The sequence below is a fragment of the Macaca thibetana genome, chromosome 7 (assembly GCF_024542745.1).
Source record: "Macaca thibetana thibetana isolate TM-01 chromosome 7, ASM2454274v1, whole genome shotgun sequence".
NCBI lineage: Eukaryota > Metazoa > Chordata > Mammalia > Primates > Cercopithecidae > Macaca > Macaca thibetana.
In genome coordinates this window covers 70087688-70101234 of record NC_065584.1, presented here as the reverse complement: position 1 = coordinate 70101234, position 13547 = coordinate 70087688, and the positions used below count along the sequence as shown (strand labels likewise).

Sequence of the window (13547 nt, the reverse complement as noted above, 5' to 3'; positions counted from 1 at the left end):
GCACACAAATTAATTGTAGTGTTTGTGAATTTTCTTTTCTTAGTTGTTACATTATAAAATTGAAGTGAAGCTATTTCCCATACCCCCTTGGCCCCCCCTTTCCCTGCTCCTTTTCTTTTTCTAATTCTTCTCTGTCAACACAATTCATATGTTGTTCTTAGATTCCTGTCACTATCCATTTGAATATTTAAATAACCAGAGTCAGGCTTTTGAACTTCCACTTGGCTCTTAGAAGAAACTGAATATATGTACTGTATATGAGATATATATATATATACACACACACACACACACACACACACGCACACACACACATATATATGTTTTCATCCATGATTCATTTTTGGGTCATTAATGAAAACAATGAATTTTCCTTTCATAAATATTTATCAAGTACCTTCAAGGTGCCACATATTAGAGATATTTAATCTCCCATATGTACATTGTAATGTATGAAAATAAAAGGAACATTTCTGCATATAAGTTGTTTAGTGTGTCTCAGGTACAGAAGGTGCCAGGCACTGTGGTGCACACCTGTAGTCCCAGCTACTTGGGAGGCTTGAGGCTGGCAGATGCTTGAGGCCAGGAGTTTGAGGCTGCAGTGTGCTGTGATTGCTCCTGTGAGTAGCCACCGCACTCCAGCCCTGGCAACATAGCGAGACCCTGACTCTAAAAATAAAAAAAGTTTAGAGGGCACAAATGGGGCAAAGCCAGGGTGGGATGCAGAGTCTAGAGGGAGATGAAGCTGGAGAGGCAGGCAGTGGTCAACATGTGGCCATGGAAAAGAGTTTAGGTTTGATTCTGATGGCACTGGGCTGCCATTGGAGGATTTGAAGCAGCAAAGTGATGTGATGCAACTAAAGTCTTTGACAGATCATTCTGGAGGCAGTGCTCACATGGACTGGTGGGCAGAGGAGTCAGGAGCTGAAGCCTTAATCCAGAAGGAAAGGAAGTATGTCTGAATTCAGGCAGGGCAGTGAGGCTGGAGAGCAGGATATGGTTAAACAGGACAGCAAGTATTCAGGTGATGGACTCAGCATTAGGTGGTTGAAATGACAGTAAACTATTAGGTTGAACCATATGAAATTGCTGTTTTTATAGGTAAAAAATGATCAGATCAGCAATTTTGTATGGTTTACCTTAATCCATTGCAACAGTTTGAAGAGGGACGGTGAACACCTGATCAGAGAATAATTTACAGTAAGACTGGCTGTGATAGAAAGAAATTGGACTACAGCTGAAAGAGGTTATATAGGGATTTTCTTTTAAATGAATGTTTATATGATGAGAGGAATGATCTAGCAGACAGAGAGAGAGATGGAAGATGCAAGAAGTAGATTTAATTTTTGTTGTTGCTGTTATTATTTTAGTGCTTTATTTTTTGTTATATTTTAACTTTTATTTTGATCAAAGTAATACATGAACATAGTTTAAAAAAATCATATAGTACAACTAGGCTTATTAAAGCAGTTCCTTGTCAAACCTTTTCACACCTCTCATTTGTACTCCCTAAAGACAACCACTTTCCAGCCTTTTAGTTATTTCATCTTATCTATGCCTTTATATTCTAAATCATATCTTAATGATACTAGTTTCTGACTCCCCTCCTCCCCCATTAGAGAAGATTTGTTGATTCCTATTATGGAATATAATGATTTATTGCTTTTACTAGCAACCACCTCTACCCATGGCACATGCACTTTCCTAGCTTCCCAATAGTAGCTAAGTATAATTTTTGATATCTGCAATATTATATTTAGGTAGATACCACAGGTAACATTTCCTTTCTCAAGTAGCTGCTTTTTCCTACAGTTCATGATTGCAAGCTTTATTTTTTTCATGAAATAATTTTCTATGTGTACATCACTAAGTTATCCCTAAACTCTTTATACACGTGTAAATGTCTTCTTAAAATATTCAGACATGCCAGGTAATCTCTCCTATTCTTTTTTTTTTTTGAGACACTCCTCTTGGAACCCTTTGATCTCCTGGTATAATCAGGATTAATGGCCCTCTGGGCTTGCTGTTTAGCAGTGGCCCCGGCCTTTGCTTTCTTCTGTTGATTGGGTCCCATATCTTTCTCTTTCTTAATTTACTAACTCTACCAACAAAGGATACATGGGAAATATATATGACATGACATGATGTGGCTCCTTTTTCATTTATTTGCGATGGGGCCTGAGTGGCCCTTTCATTCCAACATCCTTCAATTCTGGGAAATTTCCTTTTAAAATATTTTCCCCTTTGTTTTCTCAATTCCTACTTTCTATAACTTCTGTTATTTGGATGTTGGGGGTGTGGACTGATTGTCTTATTTTTATATATCTCTCCTATTTTCCTTTTTGTTCCCTCCTCTTCTTTTCTGAGAGGATATTTTCAATTTTATCTTCTTACTTTGCCTCAAAGTATTCATTCCTGCTGGCATGTTTTATGTTTGACCCTTGCTGTCTTCTGCTGTGGTGTGGGAGAGATGTTACTGGACTGCGTGGAGGTGGATCTAGGGAGGCTGTTTTCAGTCCACTTGCACTATCAGTTTTGGAATTAGCTGCCTCCAATTCCTAAATCTTTCTGAGGTCTTATGATATGACTTGTTTTGCTTCTGGGTTTTCATTTTAGTAAAATGTAGTTACATTTCTTAAAGAGTTGTTGATAAAATAATAAAATATTTGCAAGACATTCTCTTGTCAATGTACTCATGTTTGTTGTTTTTAAGGTCCACCTTTTTAATGTATTTATACACTGGCAACTTAACTACATGCATTACAGTAGTCAGTCACAAGAATAAATAACCATCTTGTAGAATACATTTTGAGGTTCTTACTGTCTATCGAGTCATGTCCAAAGTAAACTTCCTTTTATATATTTGTCCCCAATTAGAAGAGTGTTTATTTAAAGCAATGTCTTCTTATAGTTAAAGCTTGTCTAAGAAAATTGTTTCTATAGATGCTTAATATAGTTTGCATGTGTGTTCATGCCCAAATCTCATATTGAAATGTAATCCCCAATACTGAAGGTGGGGCCTGTTGTGAGGGGACTGGATCATGGGGGTGGTTTTCTCATGAATGGTTTAGCACCACCCCGCGTGGTACTTTCTTTGAGATAGCGAGTGAGTTATTGTGAGATCTGGTTATTTATAAGTGAGTAGTTTGTAACTCAAAGGATAAATGCTTGAGGGGATGGATACCCCATTTTCCATGATGTGGTTATTTCCCATTGCCCCATAAATATATATACACCTATGTACCCACAAAAATTTTAAAAATAATGAAAAAATATTAAAAGTATGTAGCACCTAACCCTTCACGCTCTTGCTCCTGCTTTTGGAATACAGTGTGGGTGTTCCCCCTTTGCTTTCTGTCATGATTGGAAGCTTCCTGAAGCCTCCCCAAAAGCAGATGCCACTATGCTTCCTGTACAGCTTGCAGAACTGTGAGCCAATTAAACCTCTTTTCTTATAAATTACCTAGTCTCAGGTATTTCTTTATAGCAATGTGAGAAAGGACTAATACAATGCTTTTTAGAAATCCTTTCTTTATAGAAAATATATTAAATGTAGCCTTAAGAAAATAGAAGTTAGAACTGACAGAATTATCACTCCAGGGGTGAGCAGCTCAGGGATAATTTTTTCTCCTTTTTAATTTAATCTCACGTTTTTAAGAGAAAATATATAGTTGATATCCAGACAAAATTCAAATTATTTTAAATAATAGCACTCCCAGAATATGGCCAAGTCAGGTATTTGAATCTTTGAAAAATGTTGTTTTCTAATGCATAAGGGATGATGTTAGGTTTCATAATCAATTTATGTTAATCTGAAGATTACGCTTTCCCATTTATCAATTTGTCCCTTCCATTATTTTTAAATTGATACTAAGTGCATGATTTTAGTACCCTGGGAATGGGTTTGGGAATACTGAGAGGGAGTTATTTTGGCTGCTTTTAGCATGTGCATTACAGTTACTGCCACTGACAGCTCTCGTTCCCCCAGCTGTCAAACTACTTGCTTGTCCAGTGTAGCAGGCCCAGAGATTTTGACACAAAGACTGGAAAAGCAAGAATTATGGCCAAATGCCACCCTTGAATTATTATACTCTAAAGATAAATATTTATGATAAAACATAAATTGATAAATATATTTATCTAAATAGAGAAACTACAAAGACCCTAGAAGAAAATCTAGGCAATACCATCAGGACATAGGTATGGGCAAAGATTTCATGATGAAAATGCCAAAAGCAATTGCAACAAAAGCAAACATTGACAAATGGGGTCTAATTAAACTAAACAGCTATTCCACAGCAAAAGAAACTGTAATCAGAGTGAACAGATAACCTACAAAATTGGAGAAAATTTTTGCAATCTGTCCTGACGAAAGTCCAATATCCAGAGCTTGCCAGGAACTTAAATTTACAAGAAAAAAACAAACAACCCCATTAAAAAGTGAGTGAAGGACATGAACAGACACTTCTCAAAAGAAGACATATTTGTGACCAGCAAACATGTGGAAAAGAGTTCAACATTACTGATTATTAGAGAAATGAAAATCAGAACCACAATGAGATACCATCTTATGCCAGTTAGAATGTCTATTATTAAAAAGTCAAAAAACAACAGATGCTGGAGAGGTTGTGGAGAAAAGGCAATGCTTTTATACTGTTGGTGGGAGTGTAAATTAGTTCAACCATTGTGGAAGACAGGGTGGCAATTCCTCAAAGACCTTGAGGCAGAAATACCATTTGACCCAGCAATCCTATTACAGGATATATACCCAAAAGAATATAAATCATTCTACCATAAAGATACATGCATGAAAATGTTCATTGCAGCACCATTCACAATAGCAAAGACACGGAATCAACCCAAATGCCCACCAATGATAGACTGAATAAAGAAAATGTGGTATATGTACACCGTGGAATACTATACAGCGATAAAAAGAATGAGATCATCTCCTTTGCAGGGACATGGATGGAGTTGAAAGCCTTTATCCTCAACAAACTAACACAGAAACAGAAACCAAACACCACATGTTGTCACTGATAAGTGGGAGCTGAATGATGAGAACACATGGACACACTGAGGGAGAACAACACACAGTGGGGCTGGTCAGTGGGTATGGGGAGAGGGAGAGCACCAAGAAGAACAACTAATGGGTGCTGGGCTTAATACCTAGGTGATAAGATGATCTGTGCAACAAACCACCATGGCACGTTTACCTATGTAACAAACCTGCACGTCCTGCCCATGTACCCATGAACTTAAAATAAAAGTTGAAGGGAAAAAAATGATGAATTAGCAAAATTAACCTTCAGCATCTTGAAGAAAAAGGGCTATGTGAGACGAACACAAGCAAGTTCAGCAGGGCCAAGCTGAGCTTGTGATGAACTGGCTAGTTAATATTTAGGGACTGTACCTCTCCTTAAGACCAGAATCACACTCTTTGTGATGAGATACTCAAACTCCAGGGCTGCACCAGGAACTGAAACTGACCTTAAAGCAGCTAAATCAAGCTTGTCCTCTCATGCACATGCCAGAGCCTTGATTTAGCATTACTTCTTTCCTGTCTTCTACCTCCAAAATACAGAGTTTAACCTATAGGAGCTAAATGAATATAGGATCACTAAACAACACATGAAATGATTCTAAGTGTAAATTTGATTTTAGATCATCCATCTATATTATACTGCAACTTGCAAAAGCAGTGATTTCCAGTGTTTCAGAGAGACCTTGGGTCCTATGGAGGGGTGAGGGCAGGAATGAGTGGATAGGCTATGGTCCTTCCAGCAGCCTCCATCGGCCTTCACCTGATTGCAACATTCCCCATCGATCTACTTTATACACTGGGCCTCCAAGTATGAGTTTACTTGACAGATAGGTCCTACCACTTATAAAAGGTGAAAGTGGCCAGGCTCAGTGGCTTATACTGTAATCCCAGCACTCTGGGTGGCTGAAGTGCAGGGATCACTTGAGCCCAGAAGTTTGAGACCAGCCTGAGCAACATAGTGAGACTCTGTCTCAAAAAAAAAAAAAAAAAGAAAAAGAAAAAAAATGAAAGCCATGGATGTAAAGTATAGTTTTAATATTCTTAATTTTCCAGTGTCATAGCAGTTTCCTGGAGCAATGCAGGGAGAGTGCCTGGTCAGGCCACTGAGGAGATTCCTTGCTTCTCTCAGAGGGTGGCTCTTTTGTCAAACTGCCCATGAACTCCTTTAGGAGAGAAAGGGATGGGAAGTAAGGAAAGATACCCTCAAAACCTGTTTGCTCAATCTGTGAAATTTATCCCCTTTTTGTAACATATTACCCATATCCTTTGAGGGGATAAGTGGGGGAAAGACAATTACCCAACCCTGTCCTGGTAATGTCCACAACAATTCAGGGCTCTCAAGGTTCCAAAGTTACACTGTGGGCTGGGACCAGGGATGCATTTTGACTTTGGTGGGCCTCAGGCACTTTTGCCTTTGGGGGCACTTTTTCCCATAAAAATACTGAAAAAAAAAATTTATGACTATGTTGGTATAAAAGTAAATATTATCCAGGCTGATTTTATTATTATATATTTATTATTACTATATGTATTTTTCTTCTGATTTTTTATTTTTATTTTTTAACTCATCCTCCATTATTGGACATTTATTACGTCTAATTTTTTACTTTTATAAACCACGCTGTTTTCTTTTGATTTTAAAAGAAATTAAAAATAAAACATTTTTGTGGGTCCTTAAAATATCACAGGCCCTAGGCACTGTACCTACTGAGTCTACTGGGTAAGTCAGCCCTGCTTGGGACAGGGAGATTAGGTTGGGGGAGGAGGACTCCTCTTCATGTCTTAGTGGGACAGTTTTAAGTTAATTGGTTCTTTCGTATTTCACTTATAGTACCCACATACTCATTTTCTGTTTCCCCGCCCCCTGTCCAGCACATTAATATTATGAATCAGAAGTGAATGTCATGGGGTGGAACTGGAGACAGATCAGAGAGACGGAACCACATCCTTTCCCCGAAGACCAAGGTTTTCGTATGGGGCTCTGCTCATCAAGCTTAACTTCTTCATTGGTTGGGATGTTTTCCCAAGTGACTCTCCATTACTCATGCAAATGAGATTTTGGAAAGTCTGTCCCATCAGACTTTGTCAGACATGCCCAAACATGTTCAAATCCCAGTTAGACTCAAGACAGGGCTCTCTATATTTGAAAAACGTTAGGGTTATTTTTATTAATCTTTTCCTTTGATCTGTAAGAATACCTTTAAAAGATGAAGAATGAGAATAAGGGGTGTTTATAAGTAGATATTCTTATTTTCACTGTCTGTGCTTTAAGTGAGGCTCTTATCAGCCTTCACTTGGATCCTTACAGTATCTTCAGGACCAACTTTCAGTTTTTACCCCCACTGAAGTTTATTCACCAGACATTAGTATTAATTTATTTTAAAATTTGGCTAGGGCTGGGCATGGTGGCTCACGCCTGTAATCCATGCACTTTGGGAGGCCGAGGCAGGCAGATCATGAGGTCAGGAGTTCGAGACCAGCCTGGCCAACATAGTGAAACCCCATCTCCACTAAAAATACAAAAATTAGCCGGACATGGTGGCACGTGCCTGTAGTCCTAGCTACTTGGGAGGCTGAGGCAGGAGAATTGCTTGAATCTGGGAGGCAGAGGTTGCAGCGAGCCGAGATCATGCCACTGTACACCAGCCCTGGTGACAGTGTGAGATTTCCTCTTAAAAACAATTTTTTTTGGCTGGATACCTCCTGACTGCAGGATATAGTCTAATTCCAAACTATGGATGGCATAGAGGGTTCTTCATAATTTGACCTTACTAGCATTTTTTTTTTCTTTTTCCTTCTAATTTATTCACCAGTTGTATCAGTCGGTTAATGCTATGTAACAAACTCTCAAAACTAAGGGCTTAGTACCAAACAATATTATTATAGCTCTCACCTTTGTGGATTGGCTGGAGTCAGCTAATCTAGGCTGGGTTCTATTCTGGCTGGAGACTTTAGCTTGGTCAGCTCTGTTCCATGTGGCACATCGAGACCAGGGACCTCCATACACTTTTATCCCCCTGGAACTAGTGAATTGACTAGGCATGCACTTCTCATAGTAACAGAAGAAGTTCAAGAGAGCAACCTGCAAGCTGTTGAGTCCTAGGGTAGGAATTGGTGCATCATTACTTTTGGCCCATTTTACTGGCTAAAGCAATAAAATGAATAAATCCAGAGACACATGGTTACGTCCAGAGTCAGGAGGCAGGAAAATAAACTTTGCTTCTTGACAGAAAAAAAACTGCAAAGTCACATGGCAAAAGGTGTGGATAGAGTGAGAGGTGAAAAATTGAGGCCGTTAATACAAAATTTACCACACCAGCCATCCACTGAATTTTAAAATTTCCTGAACACACCATGTCTGTTTATGAAAGGGATGATAAGGACTCATTCCAGGTGACTGAGTCATGAGGAACCTTGGAAAGTTTATTATTGCTAAAAGACTGTTGTGGTGTCTCTTGCTTCTTGGTTCTATGACTTCTTTGGTTCTTTCCTCACTGATTCTGTTAATCCAGACAGCCTTTCCATACCTCCTACATAATAAGAGTCTGTTTCTGATGCTTCCAACTGAAAACCTGGACTGAATACCTTGATAACTTGAATAATCTCATTGCTTCTGCCCAAAGATTGTCTCTCTTGAGAAGTGAGAGAAGGGAAATGAAAGAAGTGAATAATGTGGTAAATATTTCCATAGCTTCGTATAAATGAAATTAATGGATTAATTTCCCTTTTGAGGCCGGGCGCGGTGGCTCAAGCCTGTAATCCCAGCACTTTGGGAGGCCGAGATGGGTGGATCACGAGGTCAGGAGATTGAGACCATCCTGGCTAACACGGTGAAACCCCGTCTCTACCAAAAAATACAAAAAACTAGCCGGGCGAGGTGGCGGGCGCCTGTAGTCCCAGCTACTCGGGAGGCTGAGGCAGGACAATGGCGTAAATCCGGGAGGCAGAGCTTGCAGTGAGCTGAGATCCGGCCACTGCACTCTAGCCTGGGCGACAGAGCGAGACTCTGTCTCAAAAAAAAAAAAAAAAAAAAAAAAAAAAATTCCCTTTTGAATTAGAATCTGGCTGTGAGCAAAACCATGTTAGAGCACCAAATAAGCACACAACCACAGGGCTCATCACTACCCCTTGGAAGTACAGCTGGGGATGAGGAGTGAGGGAGCCAATGGGAAGATGCTTTCCATCCTAACCCTGTTTGAGTACAGTAAGTGGCACATGTGCACCTGCCTCAGGGGAAGAGAAAGGATCTGAAAATCAATCTAAGAAGTGTTTCTCTACTTGCAGTGCTCTTTGAATCCACTGGACACATTTACTTTCTACTTCTCTCTTAAGAACTATTTTAAGGAAGTGCTGCCTTCTATTCTAAATATAATATTCCCCTCCCTTGCCCCAACTCCTTGGTACAAGTTTACTTTGTGCTTCTCTTATGACATGCATTATTGTTATTTATCTACACATCAATATATATGTTCGTCTAGGCTGTGACTACCTAAGTGATCATAATAGACTTTTGCCTTTCTATTTTTAGTAGGATGGATCAAATGAATGCTGAATTTGTTTTATAAGACCATAAACAATCTGGAAGCAAGATTATTTATCTTTTGCTTTTTTATCCTTCACATCACCTCATATAATTCCTTGGACTTAGTAGTCACTCTATAAATAAATATTTGTTGAATGATGTAAACAAAAATATGCTTACTCTTGAGGCTCTGAATTTTATTATTGAAGTATTTATTTATGTTATTAAATCCTCTGTGAGATTAGGAGGCTTAAGAGAATATTGTTATGGATTCTTCTGAAAATTTATCATTTCCTCTCCCAGATCCATATGAGAAAAATTTGGAAGAGATGGAATTTAGTATGGAGAAGAGATAACTGATGGCTGATTATTAATGCTCTTTCACAGGTGATATGAATCAATCACTCTTCATCTTAATTAGGGAAGGTATATGTATTCTCTAAAATACAAACATAGGTTAGATGTTATTAAATATATATTTCTGTTTGTTAGGGGACTTATAGAGTTTCTCTCGTTGGCTTTGTTTAATAATAGGACAAAGAACTATGTTCTTGGTGTGGGCTTATGATGAGTCCTGCCTCTAGAAAGCTCTTTAATTTTCTGTAATTCCATATTTTTCACAAATACTGTAGAAATGATACATGGAATGTGTCTTTCAAAGTTACTGACAATATAGTGAAATGTTAGATGATTAAATATATTTCCTGATATTTGGGATAATTATGTGGGACAAAGGAGGGCATATTAAGTATTACACAGTATGTTTAACACACGTACTTTGTGTTTTTCCTAAGGATCTAGTACAAACTACCTCACTTTTTTTTTTTTTGAGCCTCCTTCTATTGTCCAGGCTATAGTGCAGTGGTGTAATCTTGGCTCACTGCAACCTCCACCTCCTAGGTTCAGGCAATTCTGGTGCCTCAGCCTTCCGAGTAGCTGAGATTACAGGCGTCCACCATCATGCACAACTAATTTTTGTATTTTTAGTAGAGACAGGGTTTCACCATGTTGGCCAGACAGGTCTCGAACTCCTGACCTCAAGTGATCAGCCTGCCTCAGCCTCCCAAAGTGCTGGGATTATAGGTGTGAGCCACTGTGCTGAGCCAAACTACCTCACTTTTTAATGGGTTTTGTAAAGCAATAGATATCTTTTAAGAAGGCTAAGAACAATTACACAATAATAGGTAATAATGAAGAAACACATACCTAAATAATAAAAATTATGAGATTTTGAGATTTTAGGTTCTTTAGGAAATGCCATGAAATATCTGAAGAGCTAGAGTTTTAGAGCCTTTTTAAAGTTATTTATTTCTGTGCAACAAATCACCCCAAAATTTAGCAGCTTGAAACAATGAACATTTATTTCACACAGTTTTTGTGGGTAGGGAATCTAGGAGCAACTTATCTATGTAATTCTAACCTGTGGGGTTGTGTCAAGTTCTTGTCTGGGGCTGCTATCATTTGAAGACTTGATTGAGACTGAGGGATCTGCTCCCAGGATGTCTCAGTCATAAGACTGGCAATTTGGTGCTGGTTGTTGGCAGCAGACCTCCCCATAGGACTGCTTAAGTGTTGTTATCACATGGCAGATGGCTTCCCCTAGAACGAGTCATCTAGAGAGGGCAATGCGGAAGTTGCCATATATATTTTTTTGAAATAGCCACACACTGTAATTTCTGCTATATCTTATTGATTACACAGGTCTGTCCTATTCATTGAGGAGGTGACCATTCAGGAGGTGGGAATCATTGGAGATCATCTTGGACAATGGTTACTAGAGCCTTTTTGAAATAAGATCTGCAAGTGGTACTACAAATGTTTTTGTTGAACGCCAGGATAGGTGAACACATATTAATTTGTTGAGTTTTATATTAGTTAGTATTAGTTAACATTTTTGAATGGTTTTACAGTAGAAAACATTTAAGAAAATTAATGGAATTTATTATTTGATTCAGGAACAGCAAAAACAGTGTTTTTGAGATGTAGCGTCATTTGAGAAGGCATAACAAATATGTTTTCATCCTTCCTCAGTGATATGATTTGGCTCTGTATCTCCACCCAAATCTCATCTTCAATTGTAATCTCACATGTCGAGGGAGTGTCCAGTAATCCCTATGTGTTGAGGAAGGGAAGTGATTGGATTTTGGGGGCGGTTCCCTCATTCTGTTCGTGATAGTGAGTGAATTCTTATGAGATCTGATGGTTTTATCAATGTATTTTTTTCCTGTGTGCTCACACTGTCCTGCTGCCTTGTGAAGAAGGTGCCTGCTTCACCTTCCACCATGATTGTAAGTTTCCTGAGGGCTCCCCAGCCATGCAGAACTGTGAGTCAATTAAATCTCTTTACAAATTACCCAGTCTCGGGCAGTTCTTTATAGGAGTGTGAAAACAGACTAATACACTCAGTTTGTGTCTTGGGAATTTTAGTTTTATGGAATACTGTTGACTAAATAAACAAAAGAGGCATATGAACTTTCAAAAATCATTGATATAGATGCATAATTATTTTCATGTGGTCTTACATTAAAATATGGGATAAGAACTGCATTTCCCCTCCCTCCATCCCTTGACCCAGAACCCAGCTCTTCTTCACATTTATTTTTCACTAGCATAACTAAAACTGGTGCATTCTCTGATATTGATACTCTTATCCTCATCTCTCTAAATAAATTAGATTCCTATTGAACTTGGAGCCTGTGCATAATAATTACGCTTGATTAAATTCAGTGCTTTGCATTTTGAAAAACATTATTCCTAGTCTGTTGTTTTCATCTCTCTAACTAACTGAAACTTCTTGAGAGAAAGAATCTTGACTTATATTTCTCTTAGATTCCTAGCCTTGGAGTGCTGTGGCACAGTGCTGCTTGCATAGCTCCTCATAACTCACTCAACAGTTGGTATGTAATTCAAAGGGATGTTGTACCTGAAATATCAGATGCTATAACCTAGAATCAGGCATATTAACTTAGATTTCTCCATAGCCTTCTGAAACAAAAAGTCTGGATTTTTTTGTTGTTTTTTCTAGTATGAATGTCAAGGAATAAAGAATGGTGCATTGCTCAACTATAGGCTTTATCATATTCTGGAAATATTTTTTCTGGTTGCATTGCATCTGTTTTGGACGACCTGATTTAAACAAGTTTTTCATGAATGCCTCATTTTTTTTTTTTTCTAAAAGCACTGTAGTTTTCTTTCATAGGGTAGCTATCAGAGAAGTGATATTATAAAAAGTAGAAATTTTACTTGAAACCCAATAATGTTATGTTTCTGGAACTACTGTAGTTTTTGAACAGGTTTAAGTAATGGATTATGTTCTGTTAGGACTTTGTGCAAAAGATTCTGTACACATTTAGTTATAGATAGTGCCTGTAGCAATTTTGATGTTTAAATTTATATGGTAGCTGTTCAAATTCCATTTTTTTTTTTCTTTTTCAAATTACATTTTTAGAGCCAACAGGTCTATGGAATACAGGGTCCAGTCACCCAGAACAGTCATATAAATGTTTAATTTAAAGAGTCACAAGGGGTAAGAATGGATGTCAAGCAGCCCTGATACATTCTTGTGCCTGTAAGGAGGATTCCACAGGCCAGCGCCATCAGGGTTTTGCCTGCAGGAAGCAAGAGAAAGTTAACGCAGATCAGGACATTTTTTCAAGAAAGTAACCTGTGTGGATAAATATTGTTTAGGGCCATACAATGCCTTTTCTTTCCTTCTTTCTAAACCTTGAACTTTACAGTAAGTTATCTAAAGGCAGTGCAGCTTGACTAAGTGCTGATGAAATCATAAAAGGGTATATTTTAGAAACACTCTTTTGGCCCATGCTATTTGGGCCAGTGTCATTTGGGGAGAACCTGGATTGCATGACGAAGAGTAGAGGGCAGCTGCTGTCTCTACTCGTTCTTTTAATGATGATTGAGAAAATACTGGGTCTGCCTAACAGGGCACAGGAACACTGCTGCTTCTGTTGCTGTCCATCTGCT

General features: G+C 38.4%; 1 protein-coding gene across 9 annotated transcripts in view; it reads left to right on the top strand.

Moving 5' to 3' along the window:
- Positions 1-13547, top strand: part of TTC6 (tetratricopeptide repeat domain 6) — a 244260-nt gene that overhangs the window by 56631 nt on the left and 174082 nt on the right. Inside the window, exon 1 of one of the 9 annotated variants that reach the window (XM_050795861.1) lies at positions 11150-11406. The exons of the other annotated variants lie outside the window; for them this stretch is intronic. The gene's annotated coding sequence lies outside the window, so the exon portion shown is untranslated. Of the gene's footprint in view, positions 1-11149; positions 11407-13547 lie in introns of those variants that run through there. 9 annotated transcript variants of the gene reach the window in all.